At 44.3% G+C, this 12622-nt stretch overlaps 2 long non-coding RNA genes across 3 annotated transcripts; one reads left to right on the top strand and one right to left on the bottom strand.

Moving 5' to 3' along the window:
• The first annotated feature begins 83 nt into the window (after positions 1–83).
• Positions 84–6038, top strand: LOC143269064 (uncharacterized). Its single transcript, XR_013045401.1, has 2 exons — positions 84–249; positions 3333–6038. It is a non-coding gene; the product is annotated as an uncharacterized LOC143269064 (long non-coding RNA).
• Positions 3624–12291, bottom strand: LOC121823391 (uncharacterized). Of its 2 annotated transcripts, XR_013045400.1 has the most exons (4): positions 10522–12291; positions 7437–7684; positions 6146–6345; positions 3624–5784 (listed from the first exon to the last, which is right to left on the bottom strand). It is a non-coding gene; the product is annotated as an uncharacterized LOC121823391 (long non-coding RNA). The 2 variants fall into 2 exon arrangements; XR_013045399.1 differs by lacking the exon at positions 6146–6345.
• Positions 12292–12622: the final 331 nt, after the last annotated feature.

Raw genomic sequence — 12622 nt, 5'->3', positions numbered from 1 at the left:
CTGCTCCCCCACCCCACCCCACCCCACCCCCGAGATCCCTCCCTCCAGAGGCCCCTCCCTCCAGAAGCCCCTCCCCCGCCGGCCCGCCCCACCCGAGGCCCCTCCCTCCCGAGGCCCGGAAGTCTGCTCTCCACTCTGGCAGCGTGGCTGGCAGGCCCTGAGGGTTGGTGGCAGCTTCCAGGAGGACTCACCTTGAGGTCTCCCGACATTATCCAGCATTATCCAGCCCCGGAGGCTGTGGCTTTAACGGTAAATGAAAATGATTAGAATGGTAGTGGTGAAACATAAATTCGCTTATGTCCATCTATTAAAGTTACCTATTTGTTTAGAGACAGGGACTCACTAGCCCAGGCTTAACTTGCTATGTGGCTAAGGATGGCCATGAACTTTTGATCTTTCTGTCTCCACCTTCCAAGTGCAGGGAGGCTTGGTTTTATGAGGTACTTGGGATCAAACCCAGAGCTTCTTGCATGCCAGGCAAGCACTCTACCAACCAGGCTACATCCCTAGCCCATCAGATTTTATTTGCTTGTTTGCTCGTTTGTGTTGTATTGGTTTAAATTTCAGTCTTTCTCCCCCAAGGAAATCCATCCCCAGGATCATTATGGAAAAGGCACCTGTGTAAACTGCCGCTACAAGGCAGCCTCCCTAGTTTTGTGGTTCCTAGTGATATAGTCCTCTTAACACTTTATTTAGAAGTTGGAATGATGGTTCAGAGGTACAGAGCTCTTGAGTCAGCTAGACTCAAGCCTAGAATTCTATGAGAGGAGAAGCCGCAGTAGAGGAATTTCCTAGATCCGGTTTGTCTGAGGATGTGTCTGTCCCAGAATGTCTTGATTGGTAATTGACACTGGAGGACCCAGCCCACTATGAGTGGCATCATTCCTTGGGCAGGTGGTCCTGGACTGTATTAAAAAAAAAAAAAAAAGCTAGCTAAACATCGAGCCAGGGGTCAACCTAAAGAGTGAGCTAGTAATCTGTATTCCTTCATGGCTTCTGCCTTGAGTTCCTGTCTTGACTTCCCTCAACCTGAAAGTGTATGCCAAATAAACCCTCCCCTTCCCCAAGTTGCTGTTTATCAGAGTGTTTTATACAGCACAGAGTGAAACTAGAACACTGCTCCTCCAGAGGACTAGAGTTCACTTCCCAGACCCCAATCTGGTGGCTGGCAAGTTCAGCTCTGGTGGATCCAACTCCCTCTCTCCCTCTTCTGGTTTCTGTAGACATCTGCATGTACATGGGGGTACACACACACACACACACACACACACACACACACACACACACAGGTTTGCACATAAAAGTAATAAAATCTTTAAAGATATAATGAAATCAAAAGAAGCTGAAAATACTTAAGGAAGGTGTGGTTCACGGGAGTGATATGGTTATCTTTAGTGCTAGCCCTAAATTAGAAGATTCTTGGGATTCATGTGACACTTAGCCACCACCTTCCCACTCTGCCTTAGTCCCCCATAACTATTTCCATTTTCTATATTGTAGTTTCTTCCTTTCCTTTCTTTCTTTCTTTTTTTGACATAGCATCTCATTCTGTTGCTCAAGCTAACTACCAATTCCCAATGCCCTGCCTTACTCTCCCTAGTAAGCCTGGTAGGGTGGTCCAGCCTGTCAGTCCAGTGTCCAGGAGGCTTGGGCAGGAAGATGGAGAAATGGGCTCTGTAATGAACCCTTATCTCAATATATATATTGTATTGGATTATAGCCCGTTAAAAATTAAGTGATTGATAAAGGGTGTCACTGACTTGAATATTTGGTGTGATGTGTTTTAGTGTGTAACATGATTGTACAAGGGTCAGCTCTTCCTGGCCTTAGTGTATGCTGTAACAATGTCAGAGAACCCAATATGTAGGGACCTGGTCAGCATCAGCCCCTGAGACCTGGCGCTGAGAGAGCACAGTGTAACTATAGAAACAAGCCAGGGAATTTGGAGGAGTTGCTCAGAGTGACGTGTAGCCTAACGCGTCGGAACCTTCAGCAGCTTTGCTGTGCCTCCTGGCTCAGTGGCTTTGCAGACCTAAGGAAAACCTAACTGAGGACAGACCAGGCCTTCTGTTACAGATCAAAAAGAGCACAGGACTTAGAGCCAGGATGTGTAGTCAAAGTCCTTGTGTGACCTTTAGTGAGTTTCTTATTCTTTAAAAATCCTTAGCTATGCCACGCAGTGGTGGCACACACCTTTAATCCCAGCACTCAGGAAGCAGAGGCAGGTGTGGATCTCTGAGTACAAGGCCAGCCTGGTCTACAGAGTAAGTTCCAGGACAGCCAGAGTTACCCAGAGAAAACCAGTCTTAAAAAAAAAATAAATAAATTAGCCACAGAATGGCTGTGTGGCCAGCACTTTTGTGGTTCTCTTCCTCCAGGGACAACCTACTGGAGCCACCATGTGGTCACTGCTACTCCAGGTGGTGACGTGGCAACCTTGATGAGCCCCTGGTCCCCAGGCTAGCGCAGTTTTGTCCTGGTTGGGTTCCTTCCTCTCCTTTCTTTCCAGCTCGGTTCCCAGGACTCCCACGCCACACCACTTTGCCTCTCCTAATAGCCTCTTGACAACGCTCAGCCTCAGTTTGCGCTGTAACTAAGAAATAACTGAGGTTTTGCCGAAAGGAATTTAAGCCTCAAATCTATAAAGCTGGCCGCTCTGTAGAAACGCTTGTCCATCTATCCTCTGGTTGGTTTGCACAATGAGTCCCCACGTGTGACATGTTGGCTGGTGCAAATGAGGCTCTCAAGAGAGACAGAGGAACGGGGAGGGTGGGTCTGCTACGGGGAAAACTGGATTCAGGAGAGCCCGGTCCAGAGGTGCTCTTACTCTCTGTGAAGTGCCACCTCCGGGAAGGCTTCTTTTTCAAAGTAAGGGGGCTGCAGGAACCACTTCCTGGACTAGCTTAAAAATCCCTCTTTCCTAGTATTTTTGTTCTAGGAAATGAGAAACAAATATATTGATACTTAAGAAAGAACTGATAAAAAAAAGAAAGAAAGAAAGAACTGATTGGAGAGCTATAGATTCCCACTAAATAAAGTACCTAGGCAACTCTGTTCAAGGAGTCCCCAGGGATATTGGGGCTTCTTTGTCTCTTAAGATTTATTTAATTTTTAAATGTATGCATATGTCTGAACACATGCATCCTGGTGCCTGTGGAGGCTGGAAAGGAAAGTTGTAGTTCCTAACTAGAGTTACGGGTGGTTAGGAGCGGCCTTGTTTTCGTGTGCGGGGTCCTCTGAGCGTAACAAGCGCTCTTAACTGCGGAACCGTCCCCCTCTCCACTTGAAAACTCCTGTCATAGGCATGGAACACTGCTCTCACTGCCCAACAGAATGTATTTCAGAGCTGAATTCCAAATGAGCCAACACAGTCACACACTGGCCTCTCTGCTCAAGGCAGGGGCCGGCGCCCCTCCGGATTGCGCAAGATGTCACTGTGGCCGAGCTGGAATGGAAGCCGGTTTGACGCAGGTGAGAGGACAGACAGATTGACCACAGGAATCAAGCCGTGGTCAGTGCACCAGAATTTCACAATGTGCAGGTAAATGACATCACAGGGGGAAAAAATAACCAAGTGTGGTAAGTGGAGTTGCAAACAAATCACAAACACAGAACATCTCGGATTCAAATACTCATTTGGTTAAGTGAGGAAAAATAATGCTTTATTCACAGTTTCAGTACCCACTACATAGAACTTCTGTTGCAAACCCCCTCGAGTCTTGTTTGGAATCAGTACAGCCAATATTTGAGACTGAAAGAACAAACAGATTTGGATTTCTATGACACTGTGAAATAAAGGGGAGATTTGCATCAATGAAGTAGTTGTTAGAACAATCTCTGAAAGGAGGCAGTTTCCTTTACGTATCTTTGGAAATCTTTATGGTATTGCAAAAATGAAGGACAGAAAGTCAGATCACGTGTACATTTCATGAGCCGTAAACTTGTGTATTTTTAAGGTTAAAATGTAATGTCAAAATAATTACAGATGATGCTCATAACTGCTCACAGTTTTGTGAGTCATCAATAATAGAGAACATGTCATAACAGAAAAAAAAATTTCTCCCCTCGTGTATTTTAGGACAAACCTGACAACAGGTAACATAATCCCCAAGCTGTGATAATAATCATTTTGTATATGAAAAGATATCTAGAAGTAGGAAGGGCTGGGTTGGCTAACAGCTTAGATTTTTCCATGATTGCCTTTTCCCTAGTGACTCGAAGTCAGCTGGCACAACTCTGTATGTTGCAGCCTTACATGCATTTGCCCAAGTAAGAAGGAAGCATCCTCATGCCTCTTTCCATTAGAGGAAAACACCTCTCTCCTCCCTGACTGTTTTAGGTCAGGCTTGACCTTGTGGTTCACTGGCCCCAAACTGGGTTTCATTCCCTCTTAACACTAATAACGGTAACAACAGTAACAAATGGTGGATGGAGACTAGAATTACCCCTAATTCATGTAGAACAGGGTCCAGCAGATTCCTGAAAAGGACCAGCCGGCAAACATTGTTGGAGACTTTTCCGGACGTGCTGTCTCTACGGTACGCGTTCAGCTCTGCCACTGTAGAGCCGTGGACACTGCCGATAATTAAGTGTGGCTGTGTTCCAACAAGACTTAGCTTCTGCATGTGGACATTTCATCTCGTAAATGTTAGGTTGCTTCTTTATTTTGCTGTGATGAAACCATGACCAAAAGCAACAATTTGGTTGCTTTTATAGGTTAGAATCCATGTCCAAGTTTGTATCAAATGGACAAAAATTAGGACAGCGTATAATTTTTACTTCTCACATTGTATTTTTTTTTAGTTTTTCAACTGTTTAAAAACCAGATTTTTTTAAAGCATTTAGAGCAGCTGATGGAGTAGACTTGGCTAGCAGGCTCACTTGTCAACCAGGTCAAGAGTATGGGTGCTTTGTTGCCTTAGGACTGTAGGAGGGGCCCACTTCCTCTGAAATTAAAAACACTCCAGTCTTGGAAAGAGAGGAGAAATCGGGGGAATTCTAAAGTTTTCTAGGAGCAATCTTCTTCATTAAAAAATTTTTATGTGACCCCAGGTTATTTAGGGAGATAAAACAGATGTACAAATCAAACATTCCCTTATAATATATTTATAATAAATCATAAATTTGTTTTAAAACACTTTGGTATACATATCATTTTAGCATTCATAAAAGACGAACATGTGTTAACATACTAAAGATGTGCGTGCACCTATTTATTTTTATATAAGGAATGCAATCTTAGTTAAATAGTTGATGCTGAAGAAGGCAGAGCATGGTCGGTGTACCTGGCTCTTCCTGAGGAGCTTCTCCAGCTGCTCCCCACTCCTGTCCAGGGCATTTCCTGTGCTCCTCTGTCCTGCCTGGTGTTTCTCCAGCACAGCTCTCAGATACTCAGGGTGCAGCCCTACCTTCTGCTGCAGCAGAGCAAGCAGCTCACGGTGAAAAGACCGCAGCCTCTCGGCTAGCTGGTTCTGGACTTGGGTCGTCTGGAAGAGGATGTCTCCAAATTCCATCAGAAGACCCAGCTCCTGGTGGCCAGTTCCCGCATCTTTACCAAGTCATTCAAATGGCCTTTGGCAGCAAGAGCCACACCACCCCCCAGGGCTTTCTCATAGCAATTCCACGTGGTGATGATGAAAAAAGCAGAGGCTGGAATTGAACGGCATCATGATGATGGGTCCTGTGGACAATTTCTAAGAATCGTGCATCTCTTCTGAATGAGACAGCAACATGGTCCTGAGTCCTGCGTGAATCCCAGAACCATTTCACAAGCAGGATTCTGAACTGTGTAAGAGTAAAAAGAAAAGAGCTGGCTGAACAATGACCAGAAGCAAGCAGGCGGCATGGGCGCATCTGGTTTTCCATCCTGTTGACCACAGAGGTGATGTGACCAGCTGTCTCTAATCTCCTGCCCACGTGATGGACTATAACCTGTGATTTTAAGCCAAATAAACCCTTCTCTCCCCTAAGTTGCTTTTTGCCGTGGTATTTGTCTTAGTTTTGTTCTGCTGTTGTGATAAAAGACTGTGCTAGCTGAAGGGGCTCTTTATTTCAGAGGTTTCAGTTCATGGTCCTTTGGCTTGTCCTTTTGGGGGGGGGGGGGTGCGACAGCCATCGTAACAAGGTAGGTTGTAAAGCGCCTCACCTCATGGTGGCCAGAAAGCAACGAGAGTAAACATTCCCTTCGACGTCATACCCCCAATGAGATGGAAAGATATCTCAGCAATTAAGAACATCTTTTTTTTGTTCCTGCAGAGGACTTGAGTTTGATTCCCAGAACCCACATGGCCGCTCACAACAATTCATAACTCCAGTTCCAGAGGGACCAGTGCCCTCTCCTGGCACCTGTGGGCAACAGGAATGCATGTTTTATGCACTGACATGCATGCAAGCAAAATACTCAGACATAACATTTTTTTAAGTCTTTTTTTTTTTTAAAAAGAACACCCCCCAATGGCCTAACTTCCTTCCCCTAAGCCCTCCTTCCCCCAAAGGTCCACCACGTCCCAATACACAATCATCTTGGAACAAAGCCTTCAACGCATACGCCTTTGGAAGATATTTGGGATCCAAATCATAACAATATGGTGGCGCATACTTGTAATCTCAGGGTGCCATGTAGGAAAATCTCTTCAAGACCAGCTTTGACTACAAAGTGAGACTTTATGTCAAGAAAAAAATGAAATAAAACAAAAAACCCCTGCAGGTAGCCCCCCAGGAGGGTGTGAATTGAGGATGCAAAAGCTGGTGTCAGGAACCCCACACAGCAGGTTGTGTTTTGCAAGGAATGTGGCCCTTTTTCAGGAGCATGATCTTCAATCAGTGTAGTCCTCGGGGCTCTTAATTAAACCCAAATGAAGTTAACTCTATTTGCTGAGGCACAATAGGCAGTTGATTAAAGAGATAGTTTGACTTTTATAAGGGGAGTTCCAACTCCATGAACACAAGACCCCTCTCTATCCCACCACAGAGCTGGTTTTCCCTGGAAGCCCCTGCCGAAGCTCTGTGGAGCTCTGCATGTTAATCTGCACCACTGCCCCCTTTGTGTTTCTGTTCTTCCAAAGCTGGGCCTGAGCCTCACCACGTCTGCATGATAAATCATCCCATACCCTGTCACTGCCTGGTTTTGCTCATTTCCAAATGACAGGTCTTGAGTGACAGCTAATGGATGCCATGGCGCTGGTCTCTAGTCTTCGCCATCTCTACAGAGGAGCAGGCACGGTGGGATTCTGCTTTCTGCCCTGAAAGGCAGGACTCACTTTAGTGTTAACATAGTTCCCCCAAAACAGAAGAGGAGTTTAAACCATGCTAACAGTGTGTAGCTAACCATGCTAACTAATGGTGCATAGCTAAACCATGCTAGCTATAAGCAAACTCTAGACTGGTAAGGGAAATGGACAGGGGAAAAGGCAGGGGTCTTTGAAATATCAGGGTACCTTTGTAGACTCCCTTAGCTTGATTTGAGCAGACGTCTCCAGTACAGCTTGGTTGAAGGCCACACCAGGGAGCGCCGGATCCTGGGTTAAATCGCTGAGCAGGAGCCACCTGCTAAACTCCCATGGCCTTGTGACTCCAACAAGGGCCAGTTCTTCCTGTACTATTCCGTGTCCTTGCTGAGGCTCAGGAGCTGTGATGTGGCCCTTGCCAGAACCAGAACTCTAGCCTTGGTGCACTTACATCACTTCTGTCGAAATGAATCACGGCAATCAATTTGATAGATTACATCATTGTAGGCTACCAGGATTTACAGAGCTCTCTCTGTCTCCATCTGAGTTCCTTCTCCACCTCCATGACCTCTCATCTTGATTTATAGCTGGGTATATCTTCATTGCGTTATTCTTTAGCAGCTGTATCCAATTTGAGACCCATAGGCGACATGCATCCCAGGATAGCTATGCATGTGACCCAAAATTTGTAAATGACAGTATCATGTCACGCTGGCGCCCCCTACAAGTCTCCTCACTTTAAAGACAAAAAGCATTCAATAACTATTTATTGAGTCACGTCCACATCCGATGATGATGCTTTTACTTAAATTTAACATCAAGACTGTTTTGAATATGTCAATAAGTGCCGTTTGAGAAATAAAGCACACATCTGTGTGTGATGGCACACATCTGCCATCGGAGTATAGGGGTTGATGAGACAGAAGGGTCGTATATCCAATTAGTCATCCAAAATAAATGTTACAAGCAAATTTATAGATTCTCAAAAAAGAAGAATGTCCATAGGGCCACAATTAGAAGATAAAAACATTTGCTTATAATTGGTCCTATTGGATTTGAAAGGGTTGTGAAACTATTGTGTGAATCTGTTGCCTCCTTTGGGTCTCCCTTGCCATTATGTATCTTCTATCTCAGGGCAGCAGACCCACCCATTCAGTCAGGAAATTGCAGCTCAACCTGAGCTGCCAAGGTCAGTAGCCTTCAGCTTGGGATTTTATAAGTATCTTCGCCATCCTACTCAGGAGCAACAGTTTAACACTATTAATCATGGCGGGCCATCACTGCTGTCCCAACCCTACAGCTCTTAAATCTTTTCTGTTTCTTGTGTATTTTGATCACAATAGTGACACAAAGATGATCTATGTCTTTTGCGGAAAATTCCCTTCTGTGAAGTAGGTAAGACAAGCAAAGCCGGAGAGCTTGAATGCCCAGGCAGGTTGTATATGTTAGCTATTTAACATATGGCATATAATTACATTTTTTTTTATTTAATAGCAAAACCTGTAGGAGCCTGTTGAGTGTATTTGCCAATTCTCTAGAGGACCAGAACTGATCATATATATATGTGTGTGTGTGTGTGTGTGTGTGTGTGTGTGTGTGTGTGTGTGTGTGTGTATTATGATTTATTAGAGTGGTTTACACATTGTGGTCTGGCCAGCAATGGAGAGAGAGGCCAAGGATCTGATTGCTGTTCAATCCACAAGGCTGGATGTCTCAGCAGTCTCGATCTGGTGTTGGAGTCCCAGGGAAGCCCCAGAAGGCTGCTGGTCTTTAGTCTATGTTAGAATTCTGAAGAAGTGGGTTCTGTGTCTGGATGCGTTGTTTGCATAAGCCTATGTATCCCACACAGTGGATACAGCTTCCATGAATGCCAGAAGAGGAACCCCTGGAGCTGGAGTTACAAGGGTTGTGAGTTCCAATCAAACCTGGGTTCTCTGGAAGAACAGCCAGTGCTCTTAACCACTGAGCCACCTCTCCAGCCCCGTGAAAACCTATTTTAAAATACTGTACATCTCCTTGTTATCTACTCTACCTTTATATTTTCTGTAGCACTAAACATGCTATTTATGGATTCATCTCCTCATTTGTTTATTGTTGGCCTCACCCTTCACTGCCTGCTCATTTACAGTTGGAAACCAACAAGAACAAGGACTTAATGCTTTTAACTGATGGTTCTCTACTTTAGGGCAGCTCTTAACTATGTGTAACTGCTTAATTTCCATATAATGTAATGAATTTTAAAGTTCAGACTCTCTCTTGCACTAGTCACATGTTAAGAGCTCAGGAGCAGCTTGTGGTTTGTGGTTTGTGGCTTGTGGGCAGGACACACACAGAACAATTTCATCATCTCCATAAATTCTATTAAGCATCACTGATGTAGAGCAGTAGCTGGTACACTGGCATTCAGGAAACATGTAGAAGGAAGTTCCCCATGACATTAATCTCAGGACATGGCAGACGTAGTCTTTCTTACCTCCATTATGGAGAAGCAACCCAATTTCCCTTTGGTAATCTGCACCAAGCACCCCTCCTAACACTGTTTTTCCTTAGCCTATTGGCTTAACGTAGTGGTTTCTCACCCTGTGGGTTGTGACCCCTTTGAGATTGCATATTAGATATTTACATTGTGATTCACAACTAACAAAATGACAGTTATAAAGTGGCAATGAAAATAACTATACGGTTTGGGGTCACCACAACATGAGGAACTCTATTAAAGGGTCCCAGCATTAGGAAGGTTGAAAAATCACTGCCTTAAGGGCATCAGAAGCCCTAAGTGGCTAGGGGGAAGTCTGAGCTCCCAGACAATGGGATATTTGTTGAAACATTTAATATTTCCAAATATTGGCACAAAAACATGAAAAAACCAAAAATATTGAAAACAATTACCATAGACACATGACACAATGACATGAAATTAAGTGCACCCAGTTGAGAAAAATTAAAGGGTAGAAAGTTTCTTTATTTTTTAGGATGTGAGGAATGCTTAGTAACACAGAAGGTTGAAACAAATATGACATTTGTCACATAAATTTAAGCTGGTATATTCTCTCTCTCTCTCTCTCTGTCTGTCTGTCCCTTTCTCTCTAAACGGCCGAGGGAGGAGTGGTTTGTTTCTCTCTCTCCTCTCCACCCCCCTCCCTCTATTGTCCCAGACTATTTTCTAACAGGTAACTTGGGTGTCCCAATTTGCACCAATCAGGTCTGGCTACCCTTCCACAACAAGACAATTAATTAAAAGAACCAAATTAAACATGGACAGCAGGGGAAAAAAAGATTTATTTCATGTGCTCACTTTGGGAAGGGAGGACAGAGATCCAGCGAACTTCTCAAGTCTACTTTAGGGTCCTGAAGTAAGATCAAAGTTGAATAGAGGACCAAGGAAGCGCACATCCAACCAGTCCTTCCCAAGGTGCAGTCATGTTGTAGGAATTTAGCAGAGACACTGTATCTGGGACAGACATAAGAATGAACACCCAACTTTGAAGAATCATTGTGGTAAACAGCAAAGAATCCTTGTGGAAAACAGTGATTGTTTCCGTGATTTGTAGAACTGTTTATCTGAAGGAGGTTGCAGCCATCCCTTGACTTTGGTCACAAGATGCCTCAGGCACACCTGAGGCTTTTATATTATTGTGTATTGCAAATGATACATAATAAAGTTCTAAAGTCATGAGGGCCTGTGATGCTTTCCTTTAGTAAGAGATATAAATTAGATTAGGGAACTTGGTATAAGGAAACACTTAGTGTAACAATCAATAAATCAGTCCTTGTAAGGCTGTTTGGCTCAGTCCATCAGAGAGGCTGGACCTTCCTGCTGCCACATAGGCTTCAAAATTTGATGGTGGAATGCCTTCTTTCTTCAGCTAACCCAGGCTACACAGAACACCCTGACACAGCCACACAAGCCATTGGTTCAACATCAGCTGAGTCTTAGCTTCATCCTCTAAGATGGTCTGACAAGATGTTCAAACTGAAATAACCTTCAGGGAGACAAGTTACTCCTCTGGATGGTGCCCCTTCCATCTCCCAGCATGAGATTCCAAAGGAAACCCCATATCCTTGGTGTCCATTCTTTCAACAGTCTGGTAGTCAGGTTGAGAGACACAAGCATCTCTTTGTATCTGCCAGCCCAGTACATGGAAGGGTCTTTATAAAGATGTTCCCTGGAAAATCCATGAGAAAACAACACCAGATGGTCTGGACTCAATGGATCCATGCAGGTGCTGGGCTCCCATTGAGTTTTCCAGTGAAAAGTGGATCTGCCTCAGATCCCCACGTTGTGATGTCCACATTAAAAACAAAACAAAACAAACAAACAAAAAACCCACAACTCTCATCCTAAATGGAATAAGAGTTTATTCTGGATCTGTCTTGAGTGACCAAGGCTCAGGAACACAGATCTAGGTTAACCCAAATTCCATGTTCCAACATGGAAGCAGTTTCATTAAGTTTTTATAGTTTTACAGAACAAAGAAAGTTATGTAAGACAAGGTTAAAATACATTGGTGGGTACATCAGAGAGGAAGGTACAGCAAGATGTGAGAAACCAAGATGCTATTCTGAGCTTTTGGATTGGTGGAAGCTGGTGGTCTACTAAGTTAGTAGATTCTAAAAGGTTATTTCCACCACAGAGGTGGCAAGGAATGGATACTGGGGGTGGGGGTGGGGCTAGAACTAGCCCAAAATAAGGTAATTAAATTAGTTTCTGGACCCTCAACATCCCCATCTCTCGGAAGTACCCCAGTTCTAATCAGCCAGTCAGCCTCTGCAGACGCAGCTTCTTTCTAGTTCTCATCCACAGTCCCCATAAAAAAGAAGATACCAGCAACACTCCTTATCTCTTAGAATCTTCACTCATGTGATCCTGTCAATCGTGACGGTACATACCTGTTTAATTTGCACTATCATTTGACTTCAAATAAAATCAACTTCCTTATTTTGCAAATTCTGCGAGATCCCTTATTTTCAATTCATTGGAAAAGAGGCAAAGGAAGAACTTGAAAACACCTAGCCCAGACCTTGACCGGGAGTTTCTTTTTTGTTTTTTCTTTTCTTTTTTTTTTTTTTTTAAGCGCTGCAGGCTCACTCCATCACTCATAAGAGGGAGGGACAGGCTGTACCGTCAGGTCTCTATTGCTTCAATCAGTTTTTGTTCAATTGATCACCCCATTCACTCTCTGACCTGTAGTCTTTCGGAACCTTGATGTGAACTTCACCCAGACACCAGAATCTGAAGAGCGAGCCAGAAAACAGCGGGATCCAGGCAGCCAAAGACACCGGAACATAATTACAGGCCCCTGTTGCTAGCCGGAATTCTATAGGCGAAGAAGAGTGCAGGCGGAAACCGTCTCGGGGGAGATTTTTGGCGGAGGGATGCACTTGGTCGGTTCTGC

This window comes from Peromyscus maniculatus, chromosome 17, assembly GCF_049852395.1.
Source record: "Peromyscus maniculatus bairdii isolate BWxNUB_F1_BW_parent chromosome 17, HU_Pman_BW_mat_3.1, whole genome shotgun sequence".
NCBI classification, from domain to species: Eukaryota; Metazoa; Chordata; class Mammalia; order Rodentia; family Cricetidae; genus Peromyscus; species Peromyscus maniculatus.
Note: the sequence above shows the minus strand (reverse complement) of the source record. Positions and strands in the feature narration are given on the sequence as shown.